This window comes from Culex quinquefasciatus, chromosome 2 (genome assembly GCF_015732765.1).
Source record: "Culex quinquefasciatus strain JHB chromosome 2, VPISU_Cqui_1.0_pri_paternal, whole genome shotgun sequence".
NCBI lineage: Eukaryota > Metazoa > Arthropoda > Insecta > Diptera > Culicidae > Culex > Culex quinquefasciatus.
In genome coordinates this window covers 29,782,953-29,804,499 of record NC_051862.1, presented here as the reverse complement: position 1 = coordinate 29,804,499, position 21,547 = coordinate 29,782,953, and the positions used below count along the sequence as shown (strand labels likewise).

General features: G+C 35.5%; 1 protein-coding gene across 6 annotated transcripts in view; it reads right to left on the bottom strand.

The window, feature by feature from the left end:
• The window catches only part of LOC6036095 (G protein-coupled receptor kinase 1), a 301,613-nt gene that overhangs the window by 262,021 nt on the left and 18,045 nt on the right, over nucleotides 1–21,547 (bottom strand). The gene's annotated exons all lie outside the window — the stretch shown is intronic.

Genomic DNA, 21,547 nt, shown 5'->3' with positions numbered 1-21,547 from the left:
AACGACAATGACAACAACAGCAGCAGCACTGGCTGGGTTGGACAATGTGTGTCGATTTTGCACATTATTTTTATCATTTTCCACATGGCAATAAAATTGCATACATTTGAAAATAATCTACCCACTTTTCGCACCACCACCATCCTCTGCGACAAACACTTCCTCTTTTATGGCATTATTGCTGAGTGTGTTGATCTCACTTTTTAATCCGTGTGCCGATAAGAGCAGCTGGGTAATATTTGCATCTTTTAAAGAAAGGGGAATATCTCAATAATCGTGTAATTTTTTTTTGTTGAAAATAAAGATCATTAAAATGGAATTTTCATTCTAATGCATATGAGCAGATAATTTTAGTATAAAAAAAACTGTGTGAAAACAATGGGAAAAGCGCTATATTTTTAACACATTTCACACATTTTTCCATAGCCAGAAAAAATATTTTAAAAAATAAAAATATACGGGTAATTCTCTACCAACTCACACGAAACCGGGAAAAGTTGCCCCGACCTCTCTTTGATTTGTGTGAAACTTTGTCCTAGGGATAACTTTTGTCCCTGATCTTGAATCCGAGGTTCGTTTTTTGATATCTCGTGACGGAGGGGCGATACGACCCCTTTAAGTTTTGAACATGCAAAAAAGAGGTGTTTTCCAATAATTTGCAGTCTGGAACGGTGATGAGATAGAAATTTGGTGTTAAAGGGACTTTTATGTATAATTAGACGCCCGATTCAATTACGTACCCAGTATTCCGAAAAAAACGTATTTTTCATTGAAAAAAAAAACACTAAATTCCTATTTTCCGTTTTTGTATGAGATGGCGAAGAATTACCCCTCTAGAATTTCACAATTTTATTAGATTTTTTTTAATTTTGTTTTTTTTATTCAGATAAAATTTTGTCCATGCCTTCCTAATGTTAAAATAAGCCATTTTGCATCATTGGATTTTTTCATAAAAGTATCCATATAATTTTGCGACCTGAGCATGTGAATGTTCGAAAATCTGTATTTTGAGAAGAGATTTTCTAATCGATTTCGATTAGAAAAATTTCAAAATTTAAAAATTTTGTCCGTTATTTGAGAATGTCACAAATAGTGTTTTTTTTTTGTCTTTTCAAAAAGTTATTCTTGATTCTAAAAATTGAAATTATTTTACAGTATTTTTTTTTATTATTCTGCATCAAACTACACAGTCGTAAGGACAGAAAATACCGAAATTTCCTGAGATTATTACTATCTCTTTTTTTTTGCGCCGAAAGGGGCAATTGTGCTTCATCAGTTTGTAAATATCATTATCCTAACAAATTTGGCATATGGGTCATTCCATCTCAAGCGGAACAGCATTTGAAAATTACCCTCTCCGATCCTGCTCAAATTTGGCAGAGCTGTTGATACTATCAAAACATGCAAGAATCCCGAATTTCATCCAAATCGGACCACCCCCTTCATTTTTGTACCTCCCCAAAAAATCAACTTTTTGGCGATTTTTGACCAAACCTCCTAGTTTCAAACGGCGATAGCTCAGGAACCACAAATCTTAGAAGGTCGGTCTTAGACTCAATTTTGAAGGAAATTGGACGTAAAATCCATTTCCGTAATCAAAATTTTGATTAATTAATTTTTTCTACATGTATTGCGCAATTGAAAACTTTAAACGGCCGTATCTCAAAACACCCCAACTTATTTTTTTGATTTGACCTCACCATCGTGTTCCCCGGCCAATTTTACATAAGAATCACTTATCGACAGAAATGAATATTTTTCGTTCCAGAGATATCGAATTTTAAAGTTTTGGGTTTCCGAGATTACCTACATGAGCTTCATTTGCCGCATCTGCTAGAAGCACACAGGTGGGCTGATCAATAACTACTACCTGGCCATTTATTGAAATGATATTTCATCATAAATAATTTTTACCAAATTGGGCAAAAATTAACTGTATAACACTGTAGGAAACTGAAGTTTAATCGCGAATGTGTATCTGCTAAAAAAAATTAAGTGAATTTCTGTGCTAACCCATAGGACAGAGCAATAACGACACACAGTAAAGGGCAGAATTGGATTCCGACGGAGCGAGCAGGAAAATGCAATTAATCTTGTTAGTAACACTGAACAATAAGTGCACGATACTTTATTGAATAAAAAATATGAATTAAAATGAATAAAATTTGTTGATACGTTGTACTCTAATGAAGGACGATCACAAGGAGTAGAAAAAGGATTTCTCATCGGGCTACCTACGTTGGAGCCAGCCATTACGCAGTTTTAGTGCTCCGTACATTTTTCGAATTTTTCACGCCGCGGGTGAAGTGTTTCTTCGCGAACTTGCCGCCCGGAGATGCCCAAGCGTGGCGCTAGGCATGGCAACTCGAGTGCAGCACCGGGGACCTCGCGGAACCCGTCTCCTGGCCGGATTACTAAAATCAATCCGGCCAATAGTCAACTCAAGCCTTCCACCGCGGCGACAGCATTGGATGGCATCGACAAAACAAAGCTTCATCCACACTATCGGAGCCCGTAACAGCTACGTGTGAAGACCGCTAAGGCAGGCCGGCAGGCCTCCGGCGTCCCCTCCGTCACCCCCGTCCCCACACGCAACGAGTTCGAGCCGCTGAGTGGTGACGATGAGGACAATGAAGACGACTGCAGCACCAGCAGTAGTGACGACGACGACGACGACGAGCCAGTACGCGCGTCGAAGAAAGAAACCAACAGCAAAACTGCGGCGAAGGAAAGAAGACCTCCGCCGATATTTGTCGTCGACACGTTAGCTGATCGTGTGGATGAGCTATTGGAGGGTCAAACCTACTGTTTGAAGATCGGTAAGAAGAATGTGCAAGTGATCACGTTGCTCAGAGCAAATTTCGATAAAGTGTTGATGGTCCTGAAAACACACAACGTGAAATTCTTCACATTTGACCCGGCTGAAACAGTGCCGACAAAAATAGTACTGCAAGGCTATATGGATCGGCCAGTGGACCAATTGGCTGAACACCTTGCGGACGCTAAAGTTCACCCCCGAGACATCAAGGTGCTCTCAAGAACGACCACGGTGACGGGTACCCACGTGCTGTACCTACTTTACTTCGACCGTGGTACCGTCAAGCTTCAGGACCTCCGGCGGATAAAAACGTTGGATGGCTTCTGGGTGACTTGGAGGTACTTTTCTAAGAACTCGACGGACGCAGCCCAATGCCACCGTTGTCAGCAATTCGGCCACGGCTCAAGCAACTGCAACCTCCAACCGCGCTGCGTTAAGTGCGGTGAAATGCATTTCACGGAGAAGTGCAAACTTCCCCAGAAAGCAAGGCTGAGTGAAAGCGACGCTCAGCAGCAACGGTCTCGTGTCAAGTGCGCGAACTGCGATGGCAACCATACAGCAAACTTCCGCGGCTGTGCCGCGAGAAAGGCCTACCTCGAGGAGCAGGCTAAGAAGAAATAGAAACATCCAGCGACCCGGCCACCTCCGAGATCAAGACCAACCGTTCCTGCAGCTGGACAAGGCGCGGCTGACCGGAATATTCCAGCGTTTCCTCCCGGCTGGGGAGGTTCTTACGCAAGCGTGACCGCGGCGAGCGGTGGTACGGTTCCGGAACAAGCAGCGGTGTCTGGAGATGATCTCTTTACCCTGCCAGAGTTTTTCGCTCTCGGGGAAATGTTAACCTGTTTTCGTGCCTGCCGTAACAAGGCAGAACAGTTCATGGCTCTGGGAGAGCTCATGATTAAATTCGTGTACAATGGATAAGCTGCCTCGTGCAGCGCTGTTCTTCGACGTCAAAAGACAAAATCATTCTGTGATCTAGCTTTAAGTTTTCCTCTAACTATCCCCTTTCTATAGTAATTGTGTAGGTTTTTTTGAAGAACTTTTTCCTACTTTTGATTATCCCTTTAGTAATGTACAATTGTGTCACTAGACAAATTATATTAACACATAGCTGAAAGGATCTCCAAAACTCTATTATGCTTAATAGTTAAACACATTGTGAATTGATTATCTACCTAATAAAAACTAAATTGAATTGAAAAAAAAAGGATTTCTGGAAAGTATAAAACTGAAAAATGTAAGAAAATCACAAAGTTTGATCTGCTGCAAAGCGGCTAATTCCCCAAAATTAGAAGCGATGATTTCGACACCCTCCGAGCACAATACAACTGCTGTCCTCACGAATAAAGTTTTTTTTGATTAAATGTAACTTGACCAAAATCATCTTTTAATCAAATGGAGCTGGCTCACAATATAAAAATTGATTTAATATGATCAATCTTTTGAACCATAAATCAGATTTGCCAAATTATGGTAAAGTGTCAATAATTAACTATAATTATAATAATAATAAAGCAGGTTTTGGGGTTTTTGCTGAGTGACACTATTTTGCTACCGCCCATGATAAAGGCCCTAGTCATGGCCTAGGAGGTACTCTAAAACGGTTAGCAACACGTAAACAACGGTGCATTCAAAATAACCCAATAAATATTCCTTTCACAAAAATAGATTGATCAAGGTAGGGGAACAGCATCTAATTCCAGCGTTCCTCTAATGTTGCCATATCAGCGCTTTGGCATTCAATTACAGCTGATTAAAAGCGTTTTCAACTGAAATCGAGTGATAAATAGCTCAATAAGAAGTTAACAAGCCAGTTTCTATCGAGTTTTGCATAATTTGTTGTTTAAATAGTGAAAATGAGTAAATTGGACGAAACTAGGAGCGAGGACTTAAGCTGCCAAACATACGAGAATTTCCCCTATGAGCCATTTGAATAAATATTTGCGTAAAATAAATTAAATCAATCATCTCCCAGAACACCAGGTAGCAGTTATTGATCAGCCGGCCTGTGTGCTTCTAGCAGATGCGGCAAATGAAGCTGATGTAGGTAATCTCGAAAACCCAAAACTTTAAAATTCGATATCTCTGGAACGAAACATATTCATTTCTGTCGATAAGTGATTCTTATGTAAAATTGGCCGGGGAACACGATGGTGAGGTCAAATCAACAAAATAAGTTGGGGTGTTTTGAGATACGGCCGTTTAAAGTTTTCAATTGCGCAATACAGGTAGAAAAAATTAATTAATCAAAATTTTGATCACGGAAATGGATTTTACGTCCAATTTCCTTCAAAATTGAGTCTAAGACCGACCTTCTAAGATTTGTGGTTCCTGAGCTATCGCCGTTTGAAACTAGGAGGTTTGGTCAAAAATCGCCAAAAAGTCGATTTTTTGGGGAGGTACAAAAATGGAGGGGGTGGTCCGATTTGGATGAAATTTGGGATTCTTGCATGTTTTGATAGTATCAACTCTGCCAAATATGAGCAGGATCGGAGAGGGTAATTTTCAAATTTGCATTTTTTCGTGCACAGTTGAGATGGAATGACCCATATGTCAACACAAAAAAAATGGTATGTATAAATTCAAAAATCTTTTGAAGGATATTTTGATCTACTTCGACAATGTTGTAGGTGAGGACTACACCTTAAAAAATTAAGCAAAAAAAAAATGAAAAGAGCATAAAATTAAAAAAAATACATTGAATATCGGACGTTAGTTCCCGTGATATGATCAAAAAACGAGGAAAAAATCATATTTTCTTTTTGCCTTCCTCACTGAGTTAAGGCTATAATCCTGCTATAAAATTGAACTTTTTATTAAAAGCTCGAAAACCCTCCTTGATGTATACATATCGACTCAGAATCGAAAACTGAACAAATGTTTGTGTGTATGTGTCACTCAGTTTTCTCAGCACTGGCTGAACCGATTTTGACCAAACCAGTCGCATTCGACTTGGTTTAGAGTCACACACGGTGCTATTGAATTGTTTGATGTTTCGATAAGAAGTTCAAAAGTAATGTATAAAAATGTGTTTTCGCATATTTTCGGAAGTTGAATAAATGGCAGTAAACTGAACCAAACATCATCATGTTATACATCGTTAGTTAGGTAATTGAAAGACCTTTCCAACGAGTCTAAAATATTGAAGATCTGGCAACCCTGTCTCGAGTTCTGACCACCTAAGTGATATTTATGTACTTTTTTGTAGCCGGATCTCACTTAAATGTATATAAACAATGTCCGGATCCCATCGTTGGTAAGGTAATCGAAATACCTTTCCAACGAGTCCAAAACATTGAAGATCTGGCAACCCTGTCGCAAGCTATGACCACTTATGATGCCACTTATGAGCCCTTGAGTGATTTGTGTCCAAACCCATCATATCACATATCACCCATTGTTGGAAAAGAGTGAGGAAGGCACCAACCACATGGGTGGATTAAGTTAGTTTTTTTATCTTTGCGTGGCCATATCTCAACACCTCTCATCTTTGGAAATCACTTTTCAGTGACAAAAAGTTAATGTTAAAAATCAGCATACAAAAGTTTCAATACATATTTTTTTCGGTTTCTTCATCCATACCTACAACTTTGCCGAAAATCGATCCAAAAAAACAAGAGATACGGATTTTTGAAATTTTACATGTCATTTTCTGATGGGCAAACGCAAGGCAAAAAAAATTGGCAACAAACTTTGGAAAAGATTTAGTAGAAAAAATCAGAAAAAAGTGTTTAAACCATGAAATGTGAATTTAATTATGATAACCATACTTTTAATCATTTTTTTAACCAAAGATACACAGCTAAAAAGCTGCATGTAAAAGTGCTGGGTTTAAAATAAATGTTGCATTATTTTATGCAATTTTATGGAATTTTACGCCCTGAAATATGTAGCCCATCAGTATTGACCGAAATGTCAAGTATAAGCTTTTTCTTTACAGTTTTTTATCGGTTTGATGGCTGAGTGGGCTAAGGCGCCAGTCCTTACTGTTGGTGCTGAGTTTGAATCCCATCGGATGCAACTTTTTTTTGTGTTTGCAAAAATTGTACATGCAGTGTGTGATATTAAGTGTTTATTTTGACGAAGGTGATGTGCATTCTTTTGCATGCGGTTTTACCATCGGATTTTTTGCTGTGTATTGTTAGACTTAATTGTGCCATTTGCATTATCATCCTAGGCTTAGTGAATTTTAACGCTAAAAAATGCAATTTTGAAGGGGAGCACTATCAGTTTTTTGTATACATAATTTATTACACATAATGAATCATTTGTGGGAACTAACAAAAAAAACCTACATATTCAAAAAACGTGCTGATTTTTTTAGATAAAACATAAAATTTAAGGACCAAATCATTTAACATTTAATGAACCGAGTTTTAAACTTCAATTTTCTTTTGAAATTCCACATTAAAAATGAAGTGGTACCCAAATCCCGAACAGACGCAGATAACTTGGGAATAACATAATTTGATATTTGAAAATATTAGACCAATAACATTTTATGTTATTTATAACAGGATTTGTTATTCGTCGTTATGATTTTTTTGTTATTGTAATAATATACTAATAACATTTTTAGTTAAGTATTCGAACAAATCTTTGTAATTCTTTTTCGTTATTTTAACAACTAATCCTTATTGGAGTTATACTTCCATAACAAAAAATGTTATTCCCAAGTTGTTTTGTCTTTTAATCAATATCAAACCAATAAAAAAAAAATTGTTATGATAACATAAACTGTTACTAAACTCTTATGCAAAAATGAATTTTTCAAGAAGATTCCATTACATTTTCTGTAATTTTAACAGTATTTGTCTGCTCAAGATGGTTTTAACATGAAATATAACTAGCATATTTAAAACCATCGGTTGTTTAAAAAAATGGCAAAAATGGTTTTAACAAAAAATACCTTAAAAAAACTTTGCCAACCTGTACATGTAAATTTTACTAATATTCATAATAATTTTAAACGAAATTTCCAGTCTATGGTTTCAAAACTCAAAATTTTAAAAATTATTTAAAAATACTGAAATAAACAAAGTACAATGTTTGCAACCGACTGTACCATTTTTTTTCTTTAATGAAGATTTAGATTTTTAGCAATCAAATTGTTTGAAGGGAGAGTATATGGCTCTTTAAATTCAATGAAGATATTAAAATATTTTTTATTAGAAGTGATTTTTTAAGATTTCTTGGTTTATTCAATATGAATACTATTTGCTGGACCTAGTAATTTCAAAGAGTTCATTTCATTTGATAGAATTTATTCGAAAACAGCCCATCACTTTCCCACACTGCCTGGCTGGTAATCCTTTCCTCTCCAGAAAAAAATCCACAGCTGACGCCATTACATCACCATCATCATCCGTTTGAGGACGCACCGCCGCGCCGTGCCACGTGCCATCAAGCACGTGGCAAGCTCATCAATTTCCGCAGCCAGCCAGGGTCCAGCGCCAAAGTGAGTTGGTCGTTCTTTGTCTTCTGGTGGCGATGATGGAGAGCTTTCTGGTTCTGGTTGGGTTGGCTGGGTATTCCCAAGCTTTTTTTTTTGTTGTGAGAAGTGATCCGCACTGTTTTCGACATGATTTTGACAAATTAAAACAGGCTTTATTAATGACCGGCCATATTTCTTTTGCGAGATGTCTTTCCTCGCGTTGTCTGTGTTACCACTTATGTTCTGGAGTGTGTCCCTTCGGATGGGTTGTGGGCTGGGAGTAAACTATGACGATGAAAGCACACCCACGTTCAACGACCCGGAGCTTAATCAGAGCTTTATGAAAAGTGGAAATGTAAGTCTTTCGCATTTTTCACTTGCTGGAGAAGGATGATAGCGCACGCGATGTCATTAGTGCGATTCCGTCGTCAAACATTATCCCTGCGGGGAAACGTGACTTGGAAGATTCTATCTCTTAAACTTAAAGTTGAGAAAATTCTTCAACTTCAAAGTTTTAGAACACATAATTCAATTTTAAACTTCCAACCTACGATCTTCCCCCCACACAATGATTTACTTCTCAAAAATAACCGCAAAAGTAACAACACAGAACACGAGAGAGACTGATCGTCGCCAGACTCAAGGCAAACACGTCTGGGGCGCAAAGCCTTTCGCGACGACCCCCGTCCCATCATGCTCGCGGTGCCGGGTTGTTGCCACCACCGCCAAGGGTCCTCTCCTATCGAGAGTCTATAGACATCGCGGCGGTTGTTCTCCTCTTACATCAGCGTGCAACCACTTCTTACAGTCAGTTTCGTGGAGGTAGATTGAACGGTTTCTGTTTACGTTGTTGAACAAAGGTTTTATACCCGTTTTAAAAACTTCTGTGAAACTCTTGTGTAACTTTTATGAAACAGAGTTTCTACAAAGATTTTAAAAGCGACTCTTCATGAAAAAATCAGTTACATTGAACAAATCCAACTGAATTAAAGAAGTTGCTCAAGTTTAAAAATTTAACCACTGTAGAACAAATTATATTAAAAGTTTCATTTTCAGCGTAACAAGTTTAGCAACTGAGTGTACTCGGTGGGACCCAAAGTGACACTTGTTTTCCATTACGACACCGACGACCGCGTCCCTCGAACTTTCCGTCAAAAACTCCAGCAAGTGGGAGCGCTGTGAGTGGGAGTTTTCGGAACAAGTATTTGGCGTTGTGGTTGCCATAAACCATCGCCAGAGACCGGCAGCAGCGCACGATGACACGATGGAAAAAGATTAATCATACCCCCCCCCCCCCCCTCCTCCCTTTGCCCCGTTGTTACTAAAAGCCCTCTCGCGTGGTTCAGCCGGATTGGTTTTGGTTGAAGAAGGTCCAAGAGCAACCACGCCGAAACCTAACCTAGAAAATGAACCCTCTCTCTCCGCTTCTTGAGGTTACCCGGGAGCAATCCGGTCCGAGCAGGGAAGGAGGAGATGTCATTTACTGAATGACTGAATCGCTTGGAGAAGAAGAAGTCGGTGCAGGTTCCAGAAGTTGCAAAAGCAGGTAGGGTCATTCGGCAACGAGAGTTTTGAATAATAGCTTGTTTTTATGTTATTTATGACCTCAAAATAATTATTTTAAATATTAAAAATTATTCATTTGAAAAGTTGTGCAACTGAAATTTTTCGAAGTTTATCAATCAATTTAAATTTTAATAACATTTCGAAGAAATTTTAAAATATTTGTTATGGTAGTTGATCTTAATCAACAGAATCATCTTTAATTGAAATTCAAGCATCATCAAATTAGGTAATCCCTATGTTGCTATTTTTTTTTTCTTTTTGAATGTAAGGCCGTTGCAAATATTTTTTGAAGTTTATGTTCCTTGACTCTGACCAAAGTCGAGGGGGGGGGGGGGTTGGGTGGTTCATGGATATATGGTAGTTGATCTTAATCAACAGAATCATCTTTAATTGAAATTCAAGCATCATGGAATCAGGTGATCCCTATGTTGCTATTTTTTTCTTTTTGGATGTAAGGCCGTTGCAAATATTTTTTGAAGTTTATGTCCCTCGACTCTGACCAAAGTCAAGGGGGGTGGGGTACATTGGAGAAATCAAAACATTTTTAAACATGCCCAAACATGCTAAAGATGATTATCAATGCAGAAAAATGCATTTTAGATTGTTTTCAGTAGAGTAGACTTCTGTTTTCATGGAATTTTTTAAAAAAATATTTGGGATAATATTTTTTTCCCCCTGATTTTTCAGACCAATTTTGAAGGGGTGGGACATAAATTTTTAAAAATATTTGCAACAGCCTAAACGTTGAAAAATATGAAAATGAAATGTTCTCACTTTCATAATATTCTTTTGTTGTCATGGTTCCGTACTTTTTTCATATTATTCTGTTTATGAAAAATAATCAGAATATTTGCAAAAATACGTATTTTAGCAAAATACAAAAAAAAATTCTGTTTCTGGTAACGGTTTTGAATTCCTGGAATTCATAATTTATTTGGATAGTAGTTCTTTTTTTTCTTTTTAATATTAAAAAAAAATAAAATATTGTATTTTTTTTTTAAATAAGCAAATTTTAAATTTTTCAAATGATCTTAAATTTCTCAAACCTACCTTTTCGATTAATTGATAATTCGGTTATTTCGGAAATGATCCTAAATTTCTCATGCATTTTGATAGCAAAAGCAGTTTATTTTTTATTAATTACTTAAACATATCAAATTTAAATTTTTTGCAATATGGCTATCAATCATCCTGTTCATAAAAAGTAATCAAAATATTAACAAATCTACGTTTTTTGAAAAAAAAATTAATCAAATTTTATGTTACTCCAAAACTGGTTTAAAATGAATGGAAATTGTTCATTGATTGGGATAGTAATTGCTATTTTTCAAACTGAAGTATTCTTTTTTAAAAATACGCAAATTTTAAGTTAATGCAATATGGTTATCAAGTGATTGTAAATTTTTCCTAAATTTGGATTTTTAAATACTTAAATATTTGACAAAATGACACATTTAAGAAATATACTCAATTTTATTATTTTTTGCAATAAAAGTAATACTGATTTTTTAAATATTTCGTCACTATTCCTTTTATTTAAAACACAAAAAAACGCAAAGTGAATCTTTCCGAAAAAAATACTCAGGTTATAAGCTTTGTAAAAATAAAAAAGAATTTTGAAGTTTTTGCAATAAGGGTATCAAATGGTCGGAATTGTCTCAAACATTTACAAAAAATTCAGATTTTTAAAAAATACTACAAAAATCACAAAACTACGAGTTTTTAAAAACACTCAAATTTGCAGTTTATCAACCATCGAAATAAATAGCTTTCTTTAAATACAGAAAAATCACAAAATTATGTATTTCCAAATTTCTAACATTACAAACTTTGCAAAAAAAAACCATACTTTTATTGAAAAAAAAGAGTTAAATTTGATGTTTTTGAGATAAAGGTATCAAATGACTGACAATTTCTTAAACGTATTAATGCATATCAGATTTTTTTTAAATGTTAGTTTTGAAGCTTTTGCAATATGATGATGGAAATTTTATATACATTTCGATGGTTGTAGCAGATTTTTTTTGAAAGTGCTTTGAAAAAATCCCAAAACTACGTATTTAAAAAAAAAACTTAATTTTCAAGTTTGTGCAATGTGAACATCAAGTGATCGATTTTTTTTAATAAATTTCGATAGGAATAGTATCATTTAAAATACAAAAAAAAAACACAAAACTACATATTTTCAATACAAACTACTCAAATTATAAACTTTTGCATTAAAACTTAAATTTTCTAAATAAAATGGAATTTGAATGATTTGCAATACGGGTATTACATGCTCGGAAATTTTTTCTAATTTCGGATGGGATTACCCGTAAATCAAAAAATTTACATATTTTAAATACAAATTTCTAAAATTATAATTTTTTGCCGTAAAACTAAAATTTATGAAAAAAAAACTTCAACTTGAAGTTATTGCAATAAAGAAATAAAATAAGGAATTGGAATGAAACAATTTCTTGAAAACATAAAAAAAAATCACAAGACTACACTTAATAAATCACAAAACTACATATTTAAAAGAAACCTAATTTAAAATTTCTGGAATATGAATATTGAGTGATTGGATTTTTTTTAATAAATTAGGATAGGAATAGCATCTTACAAAAATCAAAAATCAAAAATCAAATTATTCGCTCTACAGCATTGCCTTGGCGTTCTCGATTGCGAGATTCCTACTCGAAACTAGGTGTCCGAAGGCTTGATTGTTGAGGCAATTGCAAACCTCTTTTTACACCTTAGCTTCCATCCACCCCGGGATTCGAACTGACGACCTTTGGATTGTTAGTCCAACTGCCTACCAGCGACTCCACCGAGGCAGGACCCAGAGAGACGACTCCTACACCTGGACTGAGCTAACGACCTAACCTTTTTTAGGTTAGTCCGGGACCAACATTTACTTCCCTTCCGACGGAAGGCGTGATCAGACAAATCTCGTCTCGAAAAATGCCACCGGGACCGTCTGGGATCGAACCCAGGCCGACTGGGTGAGAGGCAATCACGCTTACCCCTACACCACGGTCCCGACATCTTACTAGTAAGTACAAAAAAAACTACGTATTTTTAATACAAATTATTCAAATTATAAACTTTCGCAACAAAACTACAATTTTCAGAGAAAAAAAAACTTTTGAAACTTTTGCAATATGGGTTAAAAATTTCCGATTTTTTTATTAATTTCGGTAAGAATTACCCAAAAATCTAAAAAACTATGTATTTTCAATACAAACTACTCAATTAATAAACTTTTCTAAAATTTGAATTTGTAACGTTTCGATGCCAATACCAGATTTCTGCAAAAAAAAATCAGACACCACTTTTATAAAAATAATATTATCCAAAGTTTCGATTATCCGAAGGTTTGTATGGGACTTCGGATAATCGAATCACGGGCAATTTTTTTTTTCTTTTTCTTGTTTTAAACATCAAATTCGAGTTCTGCGACCCCATTTCAGTCAAATTTGAATAGTTGATAGCTTATTAAATAATAAAATGCATTTTTTTCTACATTTCGAAACCGCCATATTGGCCGCCATCTTGGATTTTAAAAATGTAAATCATTTTAGCGTAGTTTAGGGGTCATACTTAAGCTCGACAATCAAAAATAAGACAGCGATTTTTTTTTCTTGATTCGATTATCCGAAGTTTCGATTATCCGAAGTGAAATTTTTCCAAGGCTTTCGGATAATCGAGTCTGGACTGTATGGATTTTAAATGATCGCAAATTTCTTATACAGTTCGATGCTGATAGCAGATTCTTTGTAAACGCTTTGAAAAAATCACAAAACTACATGTTTTCTAAAACTACTTAACTTTGAATCATAAATTTCTTATACATTGCGATAGAAAGTATGTTTGCATAACTAAACCTTAAAAAAAAAACTAACAATAACTAACAAATTTTCATCTTATAAGGCTGGTGCAAATTTTATTTATAGTTTTTGTCTCCCCCTTCAAATTTGACCCGAAAAATCAGGGGGCAGAAAATTATTTTTTCAAAAAACTTCTAATTCTTTTTGAATATTTGAAAATTTCTTACATTTTTTTTGAAACTAATGATTTCATAACAACTGAACTAGTGTAAAATGCACTTTAAAACACTTTTTTCAAGAAAATGTTGAAACTATGGCTTGTTGTTTCAATATTTATAGCTTTTTTTTGCCTTGGCTTAATTTGATTCTTCTCGTAAAATGTTGGTGAAATAAAGATGTTATGTTTCGATAATTCGAAAACAAGTCACCTAAAATTCAAAATTATATGATAAAAATAAAGTCAAAATATGGCATGAGCTATGACCACATTCTACACAAGTTTATGAATGGTCCAATATTTTTTTTTAAATCGGAAATATAAATATAAAATAAATGAACTTGAAAATTTATTTTGAAAGTGATTGTAAAGTAGTGCAATACCAATTTTTTATTTTTCTTGCAATGAATTTTTAAATCACTCCATCGCCAAAACTGTCCTCTAATTTCGTCTCAAACACCACAAGTAAAGCAAAAACACGGTCCCAACTTCGAGAGCCTGCCTGCCAGAGTTCCAATGATGGCCAGGACCAAATCCGCCCAAGGCGGAATCTACAGTCCCTTTTTCTTGTTTTTTTTTTTTTGAGAATCTTCTTCTCCGTTCACTTTTCGGGGTCGAGCTGAGGTTGACTCCGCGGTTTTGTCGCAACGCAGGCAGGCGAGTCCAAAGTGTTGGAATTTGAGATATTATCCGGTTGGCACTTGCTTTAAAAGGGTTGGGGAAGGGGGTTTTCGAAGGGGTTTGAGAGGGGCATTAATTCAAACTATCTCTTGTGCATGTTGGCGTGGGTGGCGCGTTGTCTTTCTGGTATGAGTTATTACAAGTGCTGCACTGCGACTGACATTGTGCCTGGGCCTGGGTGTTTTAGGCGGGCGCAATGCTGCAAAGGATGTTTTTGGATTTGATTAAGTACAACTCTGTTCGTGTTCTCTGGCGGTAATGAATTGTCTTGTTGAGCAGCGGTCCTTAAGGGGAAGCTAGGTTGACATTTTGCCTAATTGAATTGTTCAAATAAATTGGATTTTTTTTAATTCTTATAATAATAACTTACAACCTAATCATCGCAAAAAAGACAATTAATCTAACAGAACAGATGACCTTTCGATAGAACCTGCGCTTGAATGACTCTCAACACACACTGAAATTGGTTTCTATACTGTACTGTATGCACTTTTCGACAGGAATGCTCCATGGGAATGATAAATTACGGCCCGAGCCTGGTCGGACAGGTTCGACCCACCGGCTCTCTGATCACAGAGCGATGACGATGATGACACACAGAGGACGATACCAGCTGGCAAACGGCTCCCATGTTGGACCGCCCCCACATGATGTGGGAAAAACTCTAGCCTAACATTTGAAAATGGCTTTAACTTTAATAAATTTTAACAAATCTTTTTGGTAAAATTTACCAAAAAACCTTAAATTGAAAAATAAAACATTCAAGATAGCCCCTCCCAAAAACCCCACTCTAAAGCTGCACTTTAATTATTGAAACCCATCCAATTGAGGTTATATATTAGTGCAAGTGCTGTTCACCGAGTTCGCAAAGCGCACTCATTAGGGCGCGGGTGACCTGGAATAGCTACACAGCAGCAGCAGCATAGACATAGGCCTGGCCTGGTAGCGTTTTTGTGTGTTGATTGTGCCCCTCCCCCCTTGCAACCCCTCTCGCAACTTGTGCGTAATTGAAGTGATTACAACGTTATTAATAGTTTGTTTTTATCAGCTGCTACTGACGATGCGAGTGGTACCACCCAATGTGAGCTTGACTGCGGTAGGGCATGGGGGGAGAACAGCTTTGTTACATATTTGTCAAGGTTTTTATCTTCTTTTTTCAACTTAAAATATCACACAAAACAATTATCACAACCTTGATTTTTCTAGAACCAAAAATTTAAAACAAAATAAACATAAAAGGAGGTTTGCAAAAAGAAATATTTGTTAAACAAGTTAGTTAGGTAACTGAAAAAATAAGTTGGTAAATTATCTACAATATTCATAAAAAAAATCATTTTTATATTTTCAAATTTGGTTTTTCGTTCTTTAACATTGGAGAAAAAGTTGCTAAGATAGAGTAACGTCATCAGTAGGGTTAGTGATTTTTCGCGATTTCACGGAAGCCGCGTAATCCGTGAAAATCGCCCCAGGCCGTGAAATTTGGGAAATACCGTGAAATGCCGCGAAATTTGAATTATTCAATTGATAAATCGCTACTCAGTGCATTTAAGCTTTATTTTTTATTCAAACATTTTAAATGATTTTTAACAAGCAGTTTACAAATTAAAAAGTATTTCATACCAGATCTATAACTATTTTTTGAAGATGAATGAATGAATATCCAACAAAATGCAGATCGTTTTTTTATTCCACAAAATTAAAAAAAAAAGATTTTCAAAGAAGATCAATCAACACTTCTTTGAAAGCAAACGCAAAAAATTGCATTTTATTTTTTTTTTTTTGTTATATTTATTTTAATTGATGAACGATACTAAACAACGATAAACAAATTGCATTTAAATATTTTGAATATAAATTATGTGTTTCAATCCAATTGATTATTAAAATAATACATACGAGCAATTCTCTACCAAAACCAGAAATGGATTTTATTTGTATTTTTTGATTTGGATCAAAATTAGTGGGGGCCTTCCCTATGACCAAATAAGCTATTTTGCGTCATTGGTTCACCCATACAAGTCTTCATACAATTTTGGCTGCTGTCCATACAAAAATGGTATGTAAATATTCAAACAACTGTAACTTTTGAGTGATTTTTTGATCAATTTGGTGTCTTGTGCAAATATTTCGCTAAAATCAAACTTTCGGTGGCTATATCTTGAAAACGGCGCCCTTTATCAAAAAATCTGTTAGGTTCTTTTCAATTGCAAATTCAATTTTGCATTAAAAAATAATGTCAAATTTGTTTTTGCATGAAACTTCGATTTTTTTCCAAAAGTCACATTTTTTTCAAAAATTCATAACTCGGCGGCAGATTTTTTGACCATGTTTCTCTATGGCTCAAAAGTTGCGGATTGTTGTCCCCTAAAACATATAAAAAAAAAAATCTCGAAAATCATAAAATACGTATTTTGGGAAATTGAGTTTAAGTGAAAAAAAAGTTGATTAAAAAAATATGTACATTTCAACTGAAGACATTTATTCTATGAAATAATTATTATATGTTCATGTAAATGAAAACATTGTGTTTTTTTGTCATTTCGGTATTTTTAAATTCAATCCTGTTTTCTGAAAATATCTCAGATAAGTTACTTTGAAGCTAAAAAATCTAATTATTATTTTTACAGTAAGCTGTCCCAAAAAATATCCATCCAATCCAAAAAAATATTTTTCATTTTAAAAAATATCTTTTTCGAAGAAGAGTATCTGAATACATAGAATGAACTCGAATAGAAGATTCGAGTTCATACAAAAAATACATTTTCTACTTCAAATTTGGTGCTTTGTCTTTAAAAAAAATTACACATATTATTTTGACGAAACTTTTGACGATGTTTTTCGTAAAAAAAATTATTTATCTTACACAATGAAAAAACATTGTATTATGTTACGGTGTACGTACATCTTTTATGTCGGAAAAATATGTAATTTTACTTCTGAAAATGTGTAATTTTACCACTCGACCGTCTTTCTGGTGTAATGTCACATTTTCAGTCTAAATTGCAGTAAAATTATTGGATTGCACAGCTAAAAAAGTAGTGATCCAGCTGCGTGCAAAAATGTGGGACATATGTCGTAAGGAAGGTTATTTAATGTGGGTAATTCTCCGCCAACTCACACGAAATCGGAAAAAAATGTCCCGACTCCTTTCCGATTTGCATGAATCTTTGTCCTAAGGGCTATTTTTTGTCCCGAATCACGAATCCGAGCTCCATTTTTCGATATCTCGCGTAGGAGGGGCGATACGACGCCTTCCATTTTAACACATTTAAAAAAATACTTGTTTTTCAATGATTTGCAGCCTGAAATGGTGATGGTATGGACATTTTGTGTCGAAGGGCGATGGCGTGCTTTTTAATCAAGAAATTGATGTAAGGTTTTGGAATTATAATGTTAGAATGTCAATTAAGTAAAAATATTCGTATATTAGAAAAGAATCCAATAACATGAGAAACATTTTAAGGTTTAAAGTTTGTACGCACAAACAATTTTGTGAGTAGTGCGGTGCTTGTGGGACGCGAAGTCCTGTTTTTCGTGTTATTTTCCGTCTCTTTTGTGTCGCTATTCGAGTGCATGGGGTGATTGGCCATCATAATTAAATAATGGCATCAGTAGTGCGGTGCTTGTGGGGACGCGAAGTCCTGTTTTTTCGTGTTATTTTCCGTCTCTTTTGTGTCGCTGTTCGAGTGCAGAGTGCATAATTGGCAAAGGGAGCGCGTGGTCGTAAAAAATATTCGGAGTGAAAAGTGATTTTTTTTTGTGTGCCTTTTGTTTCGCATTTTTATCGTGTATTGTGTGCTGCGAGGAGAAGATTACCCTCTGAAAATGCAGCGTCATCAGTGCATAATTGGCAAAGGGAGCGCGTGGTCGTAAAAAATATGCGGAGTGAAAAGTGATTTCTTTTGTGATTTTCAAAGCCCTTCCTATATCATCGTTGATCGGAAGGCACGGCGTCGGGTGGATTGTGTTTAAATTTTTCGAATAAGGTTTAATTTTTTTTTTGCAGTGAAAAAGCCAATTCTATATAATGAACGAAAGACGCACTGACAATTAGCTCGTTGAGTTAATAGTGGAGCAAAATAACTGTGTGTGAGTGATTTTGTGTGTTAACCAGAAAGACCTTCCCATAGCATCGTTGCTCGGAAGGCTCGCCGACGGGTCTGTTATGAAAGTCCTCCCCATAGCGTCGTAGCTCGGGAGGCATCGAAAAGCCAATACCCTATCCTACTAACCCAAAAAAAAATAATCACGTGATGCTTGAAGGAGATGCTGTGGATTCAACGGTCTCAAGCGGTATCAACAAGTATATAGCGAAAAACTATGTGCTTGATGAGTCTGCAACTTCAAATATCGGACTAACATTCCTCCCTTTCGTTGAACTGCAGGCTTCTTGGGAGGGCGCCGGTATTGACTAATAAAGTCTGGGTCTTCAGGGGTTAAACAGCGAACGGATGGTTGGCTCCCACTGATCATTTTTGATTCATTGTTTAACTTCAGCTGATCTGTCAATAACGGAGTAGCAGCTCATTGGCAGTCAACCATACTCATGCTCATGCTCATGCTCATGTACGCACAAACAATTTTGTTTAATTTTTAAATTCCTAAAACTATCACACTTCAGTGTCCATCCAGTTAGTAGAAACCACTTCGCTTTAAATTTAAGCCTTCCCCAACCCAGTGAGTGTAAAACTAACAACTTTATCCATAATGCACACACGCACACACACACACACTTTCAAACAGTCAAGCACATTCCAATCACACGTACAGAGGCACACGTACGTGGTTTGTTTCCTCCCTCGAGAGGGTAGGGTAGGTGATGGTTTGGGGCTTTTCGAATTTAACAACGGCAACAGAAGCCAGTCGGCGCGCTATCTGGGCCAGAAATTCAATTATTTATGCAAATAGGCATAATTTGCTGGAAATAAAAGAGACACCCCTCGCAAGAGGAGGAAGGCGGAGTGGGTGGTCAGGGTGCAGAGCTTTTGTGCGAAACATAGATTGGGCCCTATTTCTGCCACCTGCTCTGCTCTGCACGTACGGGGCTTGCCCCGGGGGCAATTTAATTATTTGTTGGACTTGCCCCCGTCGAACCACTCTGTCCCTTTTTTAAATTTTGAGGACACTGTTGAAAAAATAAATTTAAAAACTTGAAAGACGTTATTCAACTATCATCATAAAATGTAGTCCTACGTCAACTTGATCTAAGTCCAACTTCAAATTTGATGTAGGCAGAATTTTTGATTTTAAATGTATGGTCCTACGTCCAACTGGCCCGAAAGCGGTTCTCAAACTCCCTCGATTCCGCTGGCAACACTGCACTGCACAGTAAGAAATATGTGTAAAATTTACATTCAAAAAATTTTATATCTAACGTTGGGCAAAAAAATAAGATTTTTTCCCAAATTTATGCATAATGGCATCTTTGAAGAAGAAAAAACACAAAAAAGACATATTTTTCAAACCTCCAGTTTTTTTTGTGGTGTGTGCCAACCTTTTGTGGAATGCATGCAGCGCTCCAGCAAAGCTAATTTGATCATGATTTGACCGCAACACCGGGTGCTGGTTATCGAGGCACTTGTCTCTTCAATCTCTAGCGCAAATGAATACACTATTTGACAATATTTGATAGATTAATTGGGCGGACGCTAATTGATTGTTTTGTGGGAGTTAAATGACCCGCGGGAAAAGCAACATGTTAATAGTTCATGGGATTAGTCTATTCTACATATTTCTTATTTAAAATAATTTTTAACATTCAACTTCAGCTTATTAAAGATAAAAAATTAATTAACACAAATGATGAAAATCCGCACCATGATTTGCAATTTTCCTTAAATAACCCAATAAAATCTATTGACGCATATTTTGCCTCAAATTGAAACCTCAAACAAAACCAAAATTATACAATTAACATCTAACTAATCAAAACTCCAACAAACACGAATATTGGGCCTCAGCAACAAGCAACTTTACGTGAAAAGCTGAAGTTGTTTGCTTCATTGTTTTGTTTCAATTAGCACAGTGTTATCTTTGGTTATAGACCAAATTAAAGACATTTTCCCTCATTTAACTGGATAAGAACTGAATTTTGTTAGCGTTTGATTGGCACTTTGTTTCCGGCACTTCTCAATTTATGAAAACCGGATATAGATGATGATATCATTTCATCTTTTGCAAAAAACAAATGTAGATTTAAGAAAAACTAAGGCAATTTAAGGTAGCAATAAACATCAAAATTTCAACTGAGAAAAATATAATCTGAAAACATAAAAAAAATAATAAAATTAAGTTTAAGTCTAAAGGACAAAATGTAGAAAGTGAGAGAAAAAATCTTTATTCAAACGTAACAAAATGTATTTTTCGTGTCATTTTTGAGTGCTCCCAAAACCGTTCAGGAAAAAGTTTGCTGATATAAAAATCCGAAATTTTGTTTCAGTAATATTTATTAAGCATTTCCAATTTATTTAATAGATTCTTTTGACCTATTTACTATAAAATTTATCAATGTCCTATATCAGTTTTTTGAAAGTTCATGAATTCTTTCAAATATTAAAAAAAATTGGTGGTTCTCTATGATTAGGACTTGTCGAAAAAAATAGCTGCACGGAAAAAACAGATTTTTTTATTTAACTTTTAAGGCTGGTATAAATTTTAATGAAAGTTTTTGTCTCCCCCTCCCCCCCCCCTCCCTTCAAAATTAGCCCAAAAAATAAGAGCGCAAAAAAAATATTTTTTCAAAATCTTCAAAATTTCAATAGAAATTGTAGTGTAATCAGCTGAAATCAATTTGAAATGCATTCCCCTGCGTTTAGAATCATTTTTAAGTTGATTTAAACATCTTTAGAATTTTTGAAAATTGTCGATACTAAAAGCATCGCAAAAAAAATTTGCCCTTACCCCCGTCGAACCCAGCCAGGGACAAAAACTTTAAAAAATATTTGCATCAGCCTTGTCTCTAAAATTTAAATTCCTCGTTTTTTCGAAGATTATTAGTACGTTTTAGAGAACTG